This window comes from Dendrobates tinctorius, unplaced genomic scaffold (assembly GCF_039654945.1).
Source record: "Dendrobates tinctorius isolate UK_male_01 unplaced genomic scaffold, ASM3965494v1 ptg000003l, whole genome shotgun sequence".
Classification (NCBI taxonomy): Eukaryota; Metazoa; Chordata; class Amphibia; order Anura; family Dendrobatidae; genus Dendrobates; species Dendrobates tinctorius.
Genome location: NW_027361671.1, coordinates 74,151,948 through 74,167,442, shown reverse-complemented (window position 1 = coordinate 74,167,442; position 15,495 = coordinate 74,151,948).

Below are 15,495 nucleotides of genomic sequence, written 5' to 3'. Positions count from 1 at the left end.
GGGGGATTTGATAATTACCGTCTCTCATCTGCTTCTGGACTCCCCTCCCGTTCAGCATGCTGCTCCATTTGGGGTGGTGCTGATGGTGCTGCTGCTGCAGATGTCTGCTGCCTTCTCCTGCTCCTGGTTCTTGGCTTGGGTGGCATGTTGGGTGTGGCTGAGGGTCCCATTGTCTTGCTTTTATATATCTCCTGTGGGCAGAGCTACTGAGCATGCTCAGACCAAAAAAACCGGATCCGGCCACCGGATCCGGCTTTCGCCGGATCCGGCGCATTGCGGCGCTCATAGGCTTTCATTGTGTGAAAAAGCCGGACGCGCCGGATCCGGCGGGTACGGCTTTTTCGCCGGAGACAAAAAACGTTACAGTAGACGTTTTTTCCAGACGCCGGATCGCGACACATTGCGACACATTGCCGGATCCGGCGAAAACCGGATGAAACGCATGGCCATCCGGCGCGATCCGGCGCAAATGCAAGTCAATGGGGGGGAAACCGGATCCGGCATTGCATTTCGCCGGATCCGGTTTCTGTCAAAAGCGCCGGATCGCGCCTGACGGCGAAAACCTGATGTGTGAAAGAGGCCTTATTCATTCTCGTCTGGACTATTGTAACTCTCTTCTAATCGGTCTCCCTCTTGCCAAACTCTCCCCCCTCCAATCTGTCTTGAATGCTGCAGCCAGGATCATATTCCTCGCCAATCATTATACTGATGCCTCTACCATGTGCCAGTCATTACACTAGCTACCCATCCACTCCAGAATCCAGTACAAACGTATTACCCTCACCCACAAAGCTCTCATTAGCTCAGCACCACCCTACATCTCCTCCCTCGTTTCAGTCTACCACCCTACCCGTGCCCTCCGTTATGCTGATGACCTGAGGTTAGCATCCTCAATAATCATAACCTCCCACTCCCGTCTCCAAGACTATACACGTGCTGCGCCAATTCTTTGGAATGCACTTCCCAGGTAAATACGATTAGTCCCCAATCCCTACAATTTTAAGCATGCGCTGAAAACGCGTTTATTCAGACTGGCCTATCGCCTCAACACATTAACCTAACTATCCCTGTGTGGCACAGTCAAAAGTTTTACCATAACCAGGTTCCTCGCATCATGTTCCCATATGCTTTGTGCATCTATTAGCCCTGTGTGTCTGTACTGTTACGCACTTAACATTATGGCTGGTTCAAACAATCTGGGCAATTGTTACCACCCACCTTTCGTGTCTACCTCTTTCCTCATAGATTGTAAGCTTGCGAGCAGGGCCCTCATTCCTCTTGGTATCTGTTATGATCTATGTGATTATTGTTATGCTGTAATGTCTATTGTCTGTACAAGTCCCCTCTGAAATGTAAAGTGCTGCGGAATATGTCGGCGCTATAGAAATAACATTTATTATTATTATTATTATTATTATTATTATTATCGTTTCTGATAAATATGTAAATAGATAGCTAGAAAATATTACTAATTAGTCTCCAGTGCTCATCTTTGCTTTAAATTATGCTGCGTTATAGCAACACTTATAAAGTGCTGGACTGCTGCTTATATTCTTGTCAGTAAAAGTGGCTAACATAATAGCTTTTCCACAATGTCAACACTGGCCTCCGTGAATGTCACTACAATTTAATACTGCTCTGTATGGTACTAAATTCAGTTAGTTAATGCTCTTCATACTAAACAGCTCCATAATTTCAAGACCCTTCCTTATAATAAAGAAAATAGATACCCTGCTAGGAATAGCCAGAGGAAATCTAAAGAGATTGCATAGTTACCATGCTGAAAATCTTTAAATAATTCACTAAGCTAAACACACTTTAACAAACACGAGCAGATGGGTTTTTGGAAAATACATGCTGATGTTTTGAAAAATTTAATAGTAATAAATAGTTCTATTATTTTGAAACATCCATGTAATATTTTAATCCTTTAATCACAATTGTCCTTTACAATATGAAATCTTTCTGACAATTTGTATTTGAGAGGTTTGGTATGTTTTTTATTATTTTGTTTCAATGTTGGTACATTGTAAGAATAACGTCTAATGAAGAAGCTACTCTGAGTAAACAAGCTACAGAGTATTTTACAGATATTAATCTTTCTTAATTAACTGAATAATTGATGAGAATAAAGTAAAACTGTGAAAAGTGATGACAAGTGATAACAATAGTGATAGCGGAAAATTTAGATTAAAAGCAATAGTTGATAAATGAGAAGAGGCAACTCATAAATTAAACTCGCAAACTCCACTTGAGAAAAATCGGCTGGTTAAATATATAATTTCTCAATTTTACACACTTGCTTTACGGAGCTCTGTTATGGAGGACCTAATCATCTGCAGACTTTTACCTGCAGCAGCACAACAAACTCAGCTTTTCTAATAAAAATGGATTGTTCAAAGTCATATAACATAATCACAACAGTTGTTTTACACTTGATTTTGTAAAAGCCACTTACAGATTTCCAGAATGTGATTCTCTCAGTTCCAGAGACAACCAGAGAAAAACTCTATTTATAATGAATTTTTTCACTTTGGGAGATTATATTCTGCTGCTCCTAAGGTCCTTTTACAAATAGCGATATCGCTAAAGTGTCACCGATTTTGTGACGCAACAGCGATATCAGTAGCAATATCGATACATGTGACACGTACCTGCGACCCGGCCCCCCGCTGGATATCGCTGATCATGTGAGTTCGTCCTTGTCCATTTATCGTCGTCGGCTTCCTGCTGGTGCCGATGAGCGACTCCATGGACACGGGAGGAAGTCGCCACCAGAGCTGAGGTCTGACAGGTAAGTAACGACCACCGACCGCTGCTGCATCGCTGGTGAGATCTGCCTGTTTGGCAGCTCACTAGCGACCATTTAGCGATGCACCAGCGATCCTGACCGGGTCGTATCGTTGTCGGGATCGCTGGTGCATCGCTAAATGTAACAGGACCTTTAGGACGTCAGTCATATGTTTGTCTTTGGGGCTTAACACCTATAAATTAAAGGAATGTAACGGAACATTCAATAGAACAAGTTGTTGCTAAATCAAAATGAGATCCAACTGTTAAAATCTGACCTAGTCAGCAGTGGAGTTCAAGTAGGAGATACAATATTGCATTGAGACTGCTAGGTTTTAGCAGCAATTGAAGTCAAACAGATCAGTAAGAGTAGGTGCACACGACCAATTTCTCTACATCCGATAAAAACTGTCTGGCTATTCTAATCAGACTTTTTATCAGATTTTGCTCTGGCATCAGCTTTTCTCAGACATTGTCCATGAAAATTTCAGTCTGAGTGTGGTCCAATTTTTTTCAGGGATATATAGACAGAACGACCCTACACTTGGATCAAAATCAGACATGTCTCCACTCGGTCAGAGGACAAAATCGGACATGTGCACAGCTCCATACAATATCATAGATATGAATGCTACCCGTGAAAACCATGGATGATACAAGAAAATCAGTTCTGTGCACGTACCCTATCACTCAGCCAAATAAAAGGAATATACGTTACAATAGTCAAGAACAACTCAATTTACTGATTTAAAGATAAAGTTTCAAATTAGCAATAATTCAAATTATTCCATTGACATAGTTTCACTATCTCCATATGAAGAAGGTATTTGTGTTAACAGAGCTTGGTTCTCTTGTCTCCTATTGTCTTATTGGACACAATCCACAGTTTTTAAATCACTGTGCTATAATGGGCTTTAACAGCAATATACCCTCATGCATAGATTTAGTAAAACAATTATACTACAATATTCTGAAGTGAAATACTTTTTTTTCCTACTCTGCTGCTGGTCCCAATTCACTTCAATAGAAGTAAGTAGGAAGAACAACAGTTCCAGGCACATAAATCTACATGCATGAACTACTGTGCCTGTGTAAGCAAGTAAGAGGAGGAGAAAAGGTATTTAATCCAGCACACTCATCTTGGTAAAATTTGTAACGTTTATTTAATTCATGCTAAAAAAACATTAAAAGAAATGCATTACTGGTGTGATACAGCACCCTCATCCTATGACTAAGGGTGCTCTCTCATACCAGAAGGTTTCTTTTAATCCCTTTACCCCCGAAGGTGGTTTGCATGTTAATGACTGGGCCAATTTTTACAATTCTGACCACTGTCCCTTTATGAGGTAATAACTCTGGAACGCTTCAATGGATCCCGGAGATTCTGAGAATGTTTTTTGTGACATATTGTATTTCATGCCAGTGGTAAAACTTCTTTGATATGACTTGCTTTTATTTATGAAAAAAACGGAAATTTGGCGAAAATGTGGGAAATTTTTGCAATTTTCCAACTTTGAATTTTCATGCACTTAAATTTTGGAATGTTTAAAATAAATGAACATTTAACTTTTTTTCACAAAATATTTACTTCAGATCCATTTTTTTATTTTACCAACAGTAATTGAAGAAATTGGACCACAAAAGTTGTTGTGCAATTTGTCCTGTGTACACTGATACCCCATATGTGGGAGTAATCCAATGTTTGGGCACATGGCAGAGCTCGAAAGGGAAGGAGCACCGTTTTACTTTTTCAATGCAAAATTGGCTGTAATTAAGATCCGACACCATGTCGCATTTGGAGAGCACCTGATGTGCCTAAACAGTGTAAACACCCCACAAGTGAGACCATTTTGGAAACTAGACCCCCCAAGGAACTTATCTAGATGTGTGGTGAGCACTTTGAACCCCCAAGTGATTCACAGAAGTTTATAATGCAGAGCCATAAAATAAAAAAAATCATATTTTTTCCACAAAAATGATTTTTTGGCTCCCATTTTTTTTATTTTACCAAGCATAAAAAGAGAAATTGGACCCAAAAAATTGTTGTGCAATTTCTCTTGAGTATGCCGATATCTCATATGTAGGGGAATAATACTTCTGAGGCACAGTGCAAAGCTCAGAAGGGAAGAGGTGCCATATTGGAGTTCAGATTTTGCTGGAATGGTTTGAGGGTGCCATGTCACATTGGCAGAGCCCTTGAGGTGCCAGAACAATAGAAACCCCCTATATGTGAACTCATTTTACAAACTACTCTCCCCAATGAATGTACTTAGGGGTGCAGTGATCATATTACCACATGTGTCTCACAGAATTTTATGCCACTGTGTGGTGAAAAAAAAAATAAATTACATTTTTACCACTAAAATGTTGTTTTAGCCCCAAGTTTTTATTTTTTCTAAGGGCTAATAGAAAACTATTTTACAACAAACTGAGGTCCATTTTTCCTGAGTGTGCCAATACCCTACATGTAATTGGGAAATATTTTTCAGGCACATTGCAAAGCTCAGAAGACAAGGAGCGTCAGATTTTAATATTATGGTTTGCAGGTGCCATGACCCACTGGGAGAGCCCATGATATGCCATAATAGCAGAACCCCCCTCTCAATGAATTCATCTAGGGGTGCAGAGATCATTTTGACACCCTGGGTGTGTCACAGAATTTTATACTATTGGGCAGTGAAGACAAAATAACTACATTTTTACCACCAAAATTTTGTTTTAGCCAAAGATTTTGCATTTTCACACAAAAAAAGTGGGTAAAAATTACAACAAAATTTGTCCCAGAATTTCTACTGAATGTGGCAATTGCCAATATGTGGCTGTACAGTACTACTTAGTCATACGAAGAGGCTCGGGAGGAATGGAGCACTATTTGCCTATTCAAGTGAATGGGTCTGCGAATGGGTCTGTGCATGTCAGTGTGTTTCCATGGACCATGTGTCCATGGGTAAAACATGCTGACATGTCCATTTTTTAATGTCAGCACAGGCCAGAAAACATCCCTCACACATGCATATGCATAACACACATGGATGTCATCCATGTGACATGCATCAGCACCGGGAAAGAAGCTTTACAGTAAGCACTGTTCTCTGGTGCTGGGTGCTGAAAACGGCCCTTAAATGTAAATCTCATCATTCTCCCCTGCTCTGCCAGCGATGAGCAGGGGAGAATGATGAGATTTACATTTAAGTGATAAAAGAGACAGCAGGCGGCAACTGATGGGACTATTAATCGCATCAGCCTACCCCTGCTGCTGCTAATAACAGTGAAAGCAGGAGGGGTTCATCAGCTGCTGCCTGTGCTATAAATAAATAAATGAATGAATGAAAAAAAACAATGTGGGTTCCCCTTTATTTTCTATAACCAGCAAGGCAAAACTCACAGCTGGGGGCTGCAACCCTCAGCTGTCAATTTCAGCAAGGCAGGTTATCAAGAACAGAGGGCTCCCTGTTGTGAACTCATTTTCTGGTCTGCCTCTGGTTTCTGGTGAGGGAGCTGGTTATGCTGACAGAGGAGTTGTGAGTTCTCTTTCCAGGCTCCCTCTGGTGGTGGCAGGAGGTAGTGAAGCTGATCTAATTAACAGAGAGCTGCCACCTGATAATGAGGAAGAGGAGTGGACATCTGGAGTCTCAGACTGGATTTAAGAAAGCCGACTCCCTATTCCCATGCTGGTGATTTTTTCCTGCCTCCTGAGGTCTTAGTTTCCAGCTCAGTTCCTGCCATCTCAAGCTAAGTTGTCTTTGCTAATGTTCACATTTGATTTGGTTTGGTCTATTCATTTTTCTGTGTGGGCAGCCAGCCCCTGCTGGGGCTGTGCTGAATTTCCACTCTTTTGTTACTGTATGTGCCAGTTTGCTTTTTGTCCCTTATTAGATTGGCCTCTTTTTGCTCTGTTCTCAGAATATGCCAGAGTGCTGATATAGTGGGAGAAGTCTAGTGACTTCAGGGTATTTTTTGCTATCAGAAATGTTGGACATTTTTGAAGGGTTTTTTTGGCGTGATTGCAGACAGTATCTTTCCTTTCCTGTCCTTTCTAGCTAGTGTGGGCCCCATCATTTGCTCAGCCTATTTTCCTACCTGTTTTTGTATTTTCATCTTGTCTCACCATCAATACATGTGTGGGGGCTGTCTATTCTTTTGGAGTCTGCTCTGGGGCAGTTTTAGATTTCCCCTTTTCTTGCTTTAGGCTTATTTAGTCCTCCGGCTGTGACGAGGCATCTAGAATCACCGTCGGTATGCTCCACGGCTGCTGTTAGTTGTGTGGTTAGGATCAGGGGTCCGCAATCCACGTAGTTACTAAGTTCTCTGGTTTTCTATGACTTGGCTTGGTCTTGTTTTCCTCCTCGGTGACCGATTCATAACAGGTCCCCATGCAGTTTTTTTTTAATTATTTAAATAAATAATTTAAAAACAGCATGGGGTCCCCCCATTTTTGACACCAGACTTGCTAAAGCTCACAGCTTTGGGCTGGTATTCTCAGGCTCGTAGGAGCAATGGATATTGACCTCCCAGTCTAAAAATAGCAGCCCGCAGCTGCTCAGAAAAGGCACATCTATTAGATGTGCCAATTCTGGCGCTTTGCCCAGCTCTTTAACTTGCCCTGTAGCGGTGGTAAGTGGGGTTCATATTTGTGGGGTTGATGTCACCTTTGAATTGTCAGGTGACATCAAGCCCACGGCTTAGTATTGGAGAAACGTCTATAAGACACCTTTCCATTACTAATCCTATAGTTATATGGTAAATAAAGACACAGCCAAAATAAAGTCTTTAATTAGAAATAAAACAAAACACAGTTTTACTTTTTTATTTGAAAATAACAAACATAGTTATACTCATCAAACGCCTATTCCACCGAAGCCCTCGTTCTCCTGTAATAAAAGTAAAATAAAAAAACAACAATATACCATACATGTCTGTCATTTGGTCCCATGCTGAAATCCATGTCTGGGTTATGATTAGTTTTCAACCTGTACGGTGCCAAAATGCAACCGTCCAGGTTGAGAACCACTGGTGAATGAGCTGCCGAGAACGCAGCGTCAGTGACTGGAGGTGATGTCATAGAAGTTACCTCCAGTCACTGGCTCTGTTCCTTGCTGGGCTGAGCTGCTAGCACCGTGAGAACTCAATGACCGGAAGTAACCTCTATGAAGTCACACCCGGTCACTGGCGCTGCGTTTTTTCTATTAACCCCTTTCCGACATCGGGTGTACATTTATGCTGATGTCGGACTCCCTCCCTTTGATGTGGGCTCCGGCGTTGAGGCCACATCTTTCCTGGGACATGTCAGCTGTTTTGAACAGCTGACATGTGCCCGCAATAGCCGCGGGTTGAAGCTGCATGGGAACTCCGGTAGCTTGCACTTTCAAAAAATTGTTTTTAGCCACTTATGAGGAGAGGTACATTTACTCCATTATTAACTACTATTTGAAGCATATTAAATTATATATTAGATATGTTAACACTAGAATTACCGGAGGGGTCATTTTGACCCTTTTGCTATTTCTTTTTCCTATAATTTCTAAAATTTTAACAAATGAGTTGTGACTTTTATTTATTCATGGTAGTATATATTTTAGAACACAAAAATGAATTGTAACTTTTTCAGGGGCCCGGATTTTACAATTCATACCTATAAGTACTGAAGGGGTCAATTTGACCCCATACATAAAAGTAGTAGTAAGCAAGTCACCTAATATTACAGAGTACAGAAAATCACAGTGCTTCTCCCTAGTTGTAGAGTGTAATTGTATCTTTGCATATCAGGGATGATTCAGCATTTTGTTTTGTCTAAACTTGTCTGAACATGTTTGATCCATGTCTCTTGTAGCGATTTCTGTCTGCACTTAAGTAGCAAACATTACAGTTGAAGCTACAACTCTGCATGTTTTACAGTGTCGTTTTATTACTTCTGCGATCTTACAAGTCCCTTTTTGCAATGTATATTTGAAGCATGAGAATGAATGCAGAGGGGTCTGACAAGTGATGAAATTTTGAAATGTCTTCAGAATTTACCTGAAAATGAGTCAGAAGAAGTGGCCCATCATCCGCAATGTCTGAACCACAAACAAAACGACAAGAAATCCGCAAGCGTCGAAAATGTGGAGTTGGAAGATGCAACGAAAACAAAACAACTAAAACTTGCGCAAGCTGTAACAAACCAGTTTGTGGAAAATGCACTGAAGTGGAAGAAAGTACTGTTTGTGTTAACTGTTGAACACCGCATGCTATGACAATGTGAAAGGAAAATGCGTGCTGTACTTGATCATAACACTGTTCCTACTAAGTTAAAATAAATGTTCTTTAATTTGTTGGCAACAAAAAAGTTATTTTTACTCCAGAGTCAGTACTTTTGAATGGGAGTCAAAATGACCCCTAATGGTAGTTATAGGTATTATGAAACATGCGGTAGTTCTATTGTTAACGATATCTTTATGGTGTGAAATGGTCCTGAAGATACGTTCTTTGTTTTTTTGGAGTACCTGAACCGGTCTAATACCATGAATATGAGGTTCACTTCCAAATACGGCGGAGCTTCATTGGAATTCCTGGACGCAAAAGTTTAGATATTAGATTGGATTATTAATGAAGAGGTATATCATAAACCGCCCCCTACCAATTCACTGTTACACTTTGACAGTGCTCATCCTTTCTACACAACAGTCTTTGCCATACAGACAGTTTCTAAGACTAAAAAGGATCAACAGTAATTCTGATGGTTTTCTGGAACAGTCTTCTGAATTGTGCAGAAGATTCAAAGAGAAGGGGTACCCCGATTCCATTTTAGACGCAGCTTTAGATAGATTAAAAAAGGACAATTTGGAAAATAATCCCCATTTCAGAAAAAATAAAAAAAGCCAAGAGATTTGTTTTTTTGTTTCAAATATGGCCCGAAATAATTTAAAAAAAACAGCGTGGTGACCCCTCTATTCTTGATAACCAGCTTTGCTGAAGCTGACAGCTGAGGGTTGCAACCCCCAGCGGTGAGTTTTGCCTGCCTGGTTATAGAAAATACATTGGAACACATGCCATTTTTTCATTTATTTATTTATAGCACAGTCAGCTGATGAATACCCCCCATCACTCGCTCCTGCTGTCACTGTTATTAGCAGCAGCAGGGGTAGGCTGATTTGAGCCACAGTCCCATCAGCTGCTGCCTGCTGTCTCTTTGATCACTTAAATGTAACTCTCATCATTCTACCCTTATCATGCCGATCGCCGGCAGAGCAGGGGAGAATTATGAGAGCCGTGTTCAGCTCCTGGTGCCGGGGAACAGCACTTACTGTAATGCTTCTCCCCTGGTGCCCATCTGTGTGGTACTGATGCAGCACACGGATGCCACACGTGTGCAGCAAGTATTACACACATGGACACTGACATCTCCGTATCGGAAATATAAAGATGTGTGAAAGAGACCTTATTAGGTGGTTTTTATGTTTGGCTGCTCTCACACATTTTTTGCATCACCGCACTTTGAGAGCTTTGATTTTTCTATATTTTGGCCCACAGTGTCACGTGATCTCTTGTTTTTCACGGGACGAGTTGAGACTTTTATTGGTACCATTTTCGGGCACAGGATATTCTTTGATCACTTTCTATTCAGATTTTTGGGAGGCAGAATGAAAAAAGCCCAGCTATTCATGAATTTCTTTTTTGGGGGTTTATACCATTCTATGTGTGGTAAAATTGATAAAGAATTTTTACTTTTTGGGTCAGTACAATTACAGTGATACCTCATTTACATTTTTTTATGTTTTGACTGCCTTCAATAGTTGGATCGGCACCCTCCGGCGTGATTTCCAACAAACCCGAACATCTCCACCTCCTACGGCTGCAGCTCCCAAGTCTCCCGCCTAACAGGATGTGGATCTTGCAGTCTTAATGAGCCTTAATTGCATTAATCTGCAGGGGTATGATATTTCAGACCCCAAAAAGTTTACCATTGATTTCCTAATTCAAAAATATGCCATCAAAGTTTAAAGTGGATTGACACCTCATAAAATGATTCTATCAAACTTTGTGTTCAAAAAGTAAAATGCACTCTTTCCCTTTCAAAGCCTGCTGTGCACCCAAACAGTAGTTTTCCCCCACGTATGGGGTATCGGCGCACTCAGAAGAAATGACAAAACAATTTTTGTAGTTCATTTTCCTTTGTTACTCTTATGAAAATAAAAAAATGGAGCTAAAAGAACATTTTTATGGGAAAAAATAGATTTTTTGTTTTCACGGCTAAATGTTATTTATTTGTATGAAGCACCTGGAAGTTATAAGCGCTCACCACACATTTAGATAAGTTCCTTGAGGGGTTTCTTTTAAAAAATAGGGTCACTTGTGGGGATTTCCAATGGTTATGTGCATGATGGGCTCTCTCTCTTTTTTCAGACCCTAACCAGTCTAACATTGATTTACTAATTTAAAAATATGCCATCAAAGTTTAAAGTGGACTGACACCTCATATGAAGTGATAGGAGACCAAAATATAAAAAAAGTCTTAGATATATGTGACTTGGAAAAGTAAACTTTTACTCTCTAAATTGAATTATAATTAAAGCTCTTGACTTTTCAGAAAAAGAGACTGAAGTTGACTAAGGTCAAACTTACTGCTGTCTTACTGTCTCACCCGACATGCCTTGTACTGTATATGTATTGTGGGTGCCGGAAAGTGGTTGCAGTATATCAAAATTTCAATAAATTAACATTTGAAAGATTATTACAACAGGTATAATAATAGAAATAATAATTGTAATTATTATTATTACTACTACTACACTGGTGAGCAAAAGGGTAACAATGTTTTGTTTTGAACTATGAATTTCCATATCTCACCATGAACTACTGCTTCAAATTTGAGTCTACCATTATTTTATCGACAATCATCTTGGCTATCTCATACATAAAATTGACTTGCAACTAGAGTTGAGCGATACCGTCCGATACTTCAAAGTATCGTATCGGATGGTATCGGCCGATCTTTAAAAAAAGTATCGGTATCGCCGATTCCGATACCGGAAGTCCCATTCAAGTCTATGGGACTTCCGGTATCGGAATAAGAAAAACCCTTTCCTGCCCTTGTACAGCCTCTCTGGGGTCTGTACGGGCCTTTCGGGGGGCTGTGCCGGCCTGCCAGGGGGTCTGTGCAGGCTCCGGTGGTCTGTGCCGGCCTGCCGGGGGGCTGTGCCGGCCTGCCGGTGGTCTGTGCAGGCTCCGGTGGGCTGTGCCGGCCTGCCGGGGGGCTGTGCCGGCCTGCCGGGGGGCTGTGCAGGCTACGGGGGGCTGTGCCGGCCTGCCGGGGGGCTGTGCCGGCCTGCCGGTGGTCTGTGCAGGCTCCGGGGGCTGTGCCGGCCTGCCGGGGGGCTGTGCCGGCCTGCCGGTGGTCTGTGCAGGCTTCGGGGGTCTGTGCAGGCATCGTCCGATGGGACTACAAGTCCCATCGGGCGATGCCTGCTACCATGACAGTGATTGACACATTAGCCAATGATGGGACAGTAATAGTCCTATCATCCGGCTAATGTGTTGAATGTAAAAAAAAAAAAAAAAAATTACATGCTACATACATACAACATGCATACTACATACATGCTACATTCATACTACATAAATACTACATGCAACATACATACTACATATATACTACATACATACTACATATATACTACATGCATGCTACATACATACTGCATGCTACATACATACTACATGCTACATACATACTACATGCTACATACATACCACATATATACTACATACATACTACATACATACTACATGCATGCTACATGCATGCTACATGCTACATACATAACACATATATACTACATGCATGCTACATACATAGTACATGCTACATGCATGCTACATACATACTACATGCTACATACTACATATATACTACATGCATGCTACATACATACTACATGCTACATACTACATATATACTACATGCATGCTACATACATACTACATGCTACATACATACTACATATATACTACATGCATGCTACATACATACTACATGCTACATACATACTACATATATACTACATGCATGCTACATACATACTACATGCTACATACATACTACGTATATACTACATGCATGCTACATACATACTACATGCTACATACATACCACATACATACTACATACATGCTACATGCTACATATATACTACATATATACTACATGCATGCTACATACATACTACATGCTACATACATACTACATATATACTACATACATACTACATACATACTACATGCATGCTACATACATACTACATACATACTACATGCTACATACATACCACATACATACTACATACATACTACATGCTACATACATTCATACATATATACTACATGCATGCTACATACATACTACATATATACTACATGCATGCTACATACATACTGCATGCTACATGCATGCTACATACATACTACATACATACTACATGCTACATACATACCACATATATACTACATACATACAATACATTCATACAATACATACATAGACATACAGTACATATAACATAGAGTAACATACTTACCAATACTTGTCACATTGTTCCCCGAAGCCATTGTCTTTTCCGGAATAAATATTAACATAACAAACCACAAAAATACTCACCCACGATCCGAAGCAGTCCACGAGTGTGTCCCACGACGATCTTGGGTAGAGAACTGCAGCATCAGCTGATGCTGCCGTTCTCTATGGGCTGCAGGAATCCAATGATGGAAGGTAGGTATCCTTCCGCACTGTATTCCTCCGCCACTTAAAAAAAAAAAGTCCCTAGTCTCACTTTATGCCATTGCTGTGTGGGAATTTCCCACACAGCAATGGCATAAAGTGAGACTAGGGACTTTTTTTTTTTTTAAGTGGCGGAGGAATACAGTGCGGAAGGATACCTACCTTCCGTCATTGGATTCCTGCAGCCCGTAGAGAACGGCAGCATCATCTGATGCTGCAGTTCTCTACCCAAGATCGTCGTGGGACACACTCGTGGACTGCTTCGGATCGTGGGTGAGTATTTTTGTGGTTTGTTATGTTAATATTTATTCCGGAAAAGACAATGGCTTCGGGGAACAATGTGACAAGTATTGGTAAGTATGTTACTCTATGTTATATGTACTGTATGTCTATGTATGTATTGTATGAATGTATTGTATGTATGTAGTATATATGTAGTATGTATGTAGTATGTATGTAGCATGCATGTAGCATGCAGTATGTATGTAGCATGCATGTAGTATATATGTAGTATGTATGTAGCATGCATGTAGTATATATGTAGTATGTATGTAGCATGCATGTAGTATATATGTAGTATGTATGTAGTATGTATGTGGTATGTATGTAGCATGTAGTATGTATGTAGCATGCATGTAGTATATATGTAGTATGTATGTAGCATGTAGTATGTATGTAGTATGTATGTGGTATGTATGTAGCATGTAGTATGTATGTAGCATGCATGTAGTATGTATGTAGTATGTATGTAGTATGCATGTAGTATGCATGTAGTATGTATGTAGCATGTATGTGGTATGTATGTGGTATGTATGTAGCATGTAGTATGTATGTAGCATGCATGTAGTATATATGTAGTATGTATGTAGCATGTAGTATGTATGTAGTATGTATGTGGTATGTATGTAGCATGTAGTATGTATGTAGTATGCATGTAGTATGTATGTAGTATGCATGTAGTATGTATGTAGCATGTATGTGGTATGTATGTGGTATGTATGTAGCATGTAGTATGTATGTAGCATGCATGTAGTATATATGTAGTATGTATGTAGCATGTAGTATGTATGTAGTATGTATGTAGTATGTATGTGGTATGTATGTAGCATGTAGTATGTATGTAGCATGTAGTATGTATGTAGCATGCATGTAGTATATATGTAGTATGTAGTATGTATGTAGCATGTATGTGGCATGTATGTAGCATGTAGTATGTATGTAGCATGCATGTAGTATGTATGTAGCATGCATGTAGTATGTATGTAGCATGCATGTAGTATGTATGTAGTATGCATGTAGTATGCATGTAGTATGTATGTAGTATATATGTTGTATGTATGTAGCATGTATGTGGTATGTATGTAGCATGTAGTATGTATGTAGCATGCATGTAGTATATATGTAGTATGTAGTATGTATGTAGTATGTATGTGGTATGTATGTAGCATGTAGTATGTATGTAGCATGCATGTAGTATGTATGTAGCATGCATGTAGTATGTATGTAGCATGCATGTATGTATGTAGCATGCATGTAGCATGCATGTAGTATGTATGTAGTATGTATGTAGTATGTATGTAGCATGCAGCATGTATGTAGCATGTATGTAGCATGTATGTAGCATGTATGTAGTATGTATGTAGTATGTATGTAGCATGTAGTATGTATGTAGTATTTTTTTTTTTTACATTTAACACATTAGCCGGATGATGGGACTACTACTGTCCCATCATTGGCTAATGTGTCAATCACTGTCATGGTAGCAGGCATCGCCAGATGGGACTTGTAGTCCCATCGGACGATGCTTGCACAGACCCCCGGACATCAGCACAGCCCCCCGGCAGGCCGGCACAGCCCCCCGGCAGGCCGGTACAGACCCCCACAGGGTGCACAGACCACCGGCAGGCCGGCACAGCCCCCCGGCAGGCCGGTACAGACCCCCACAGGGTGCA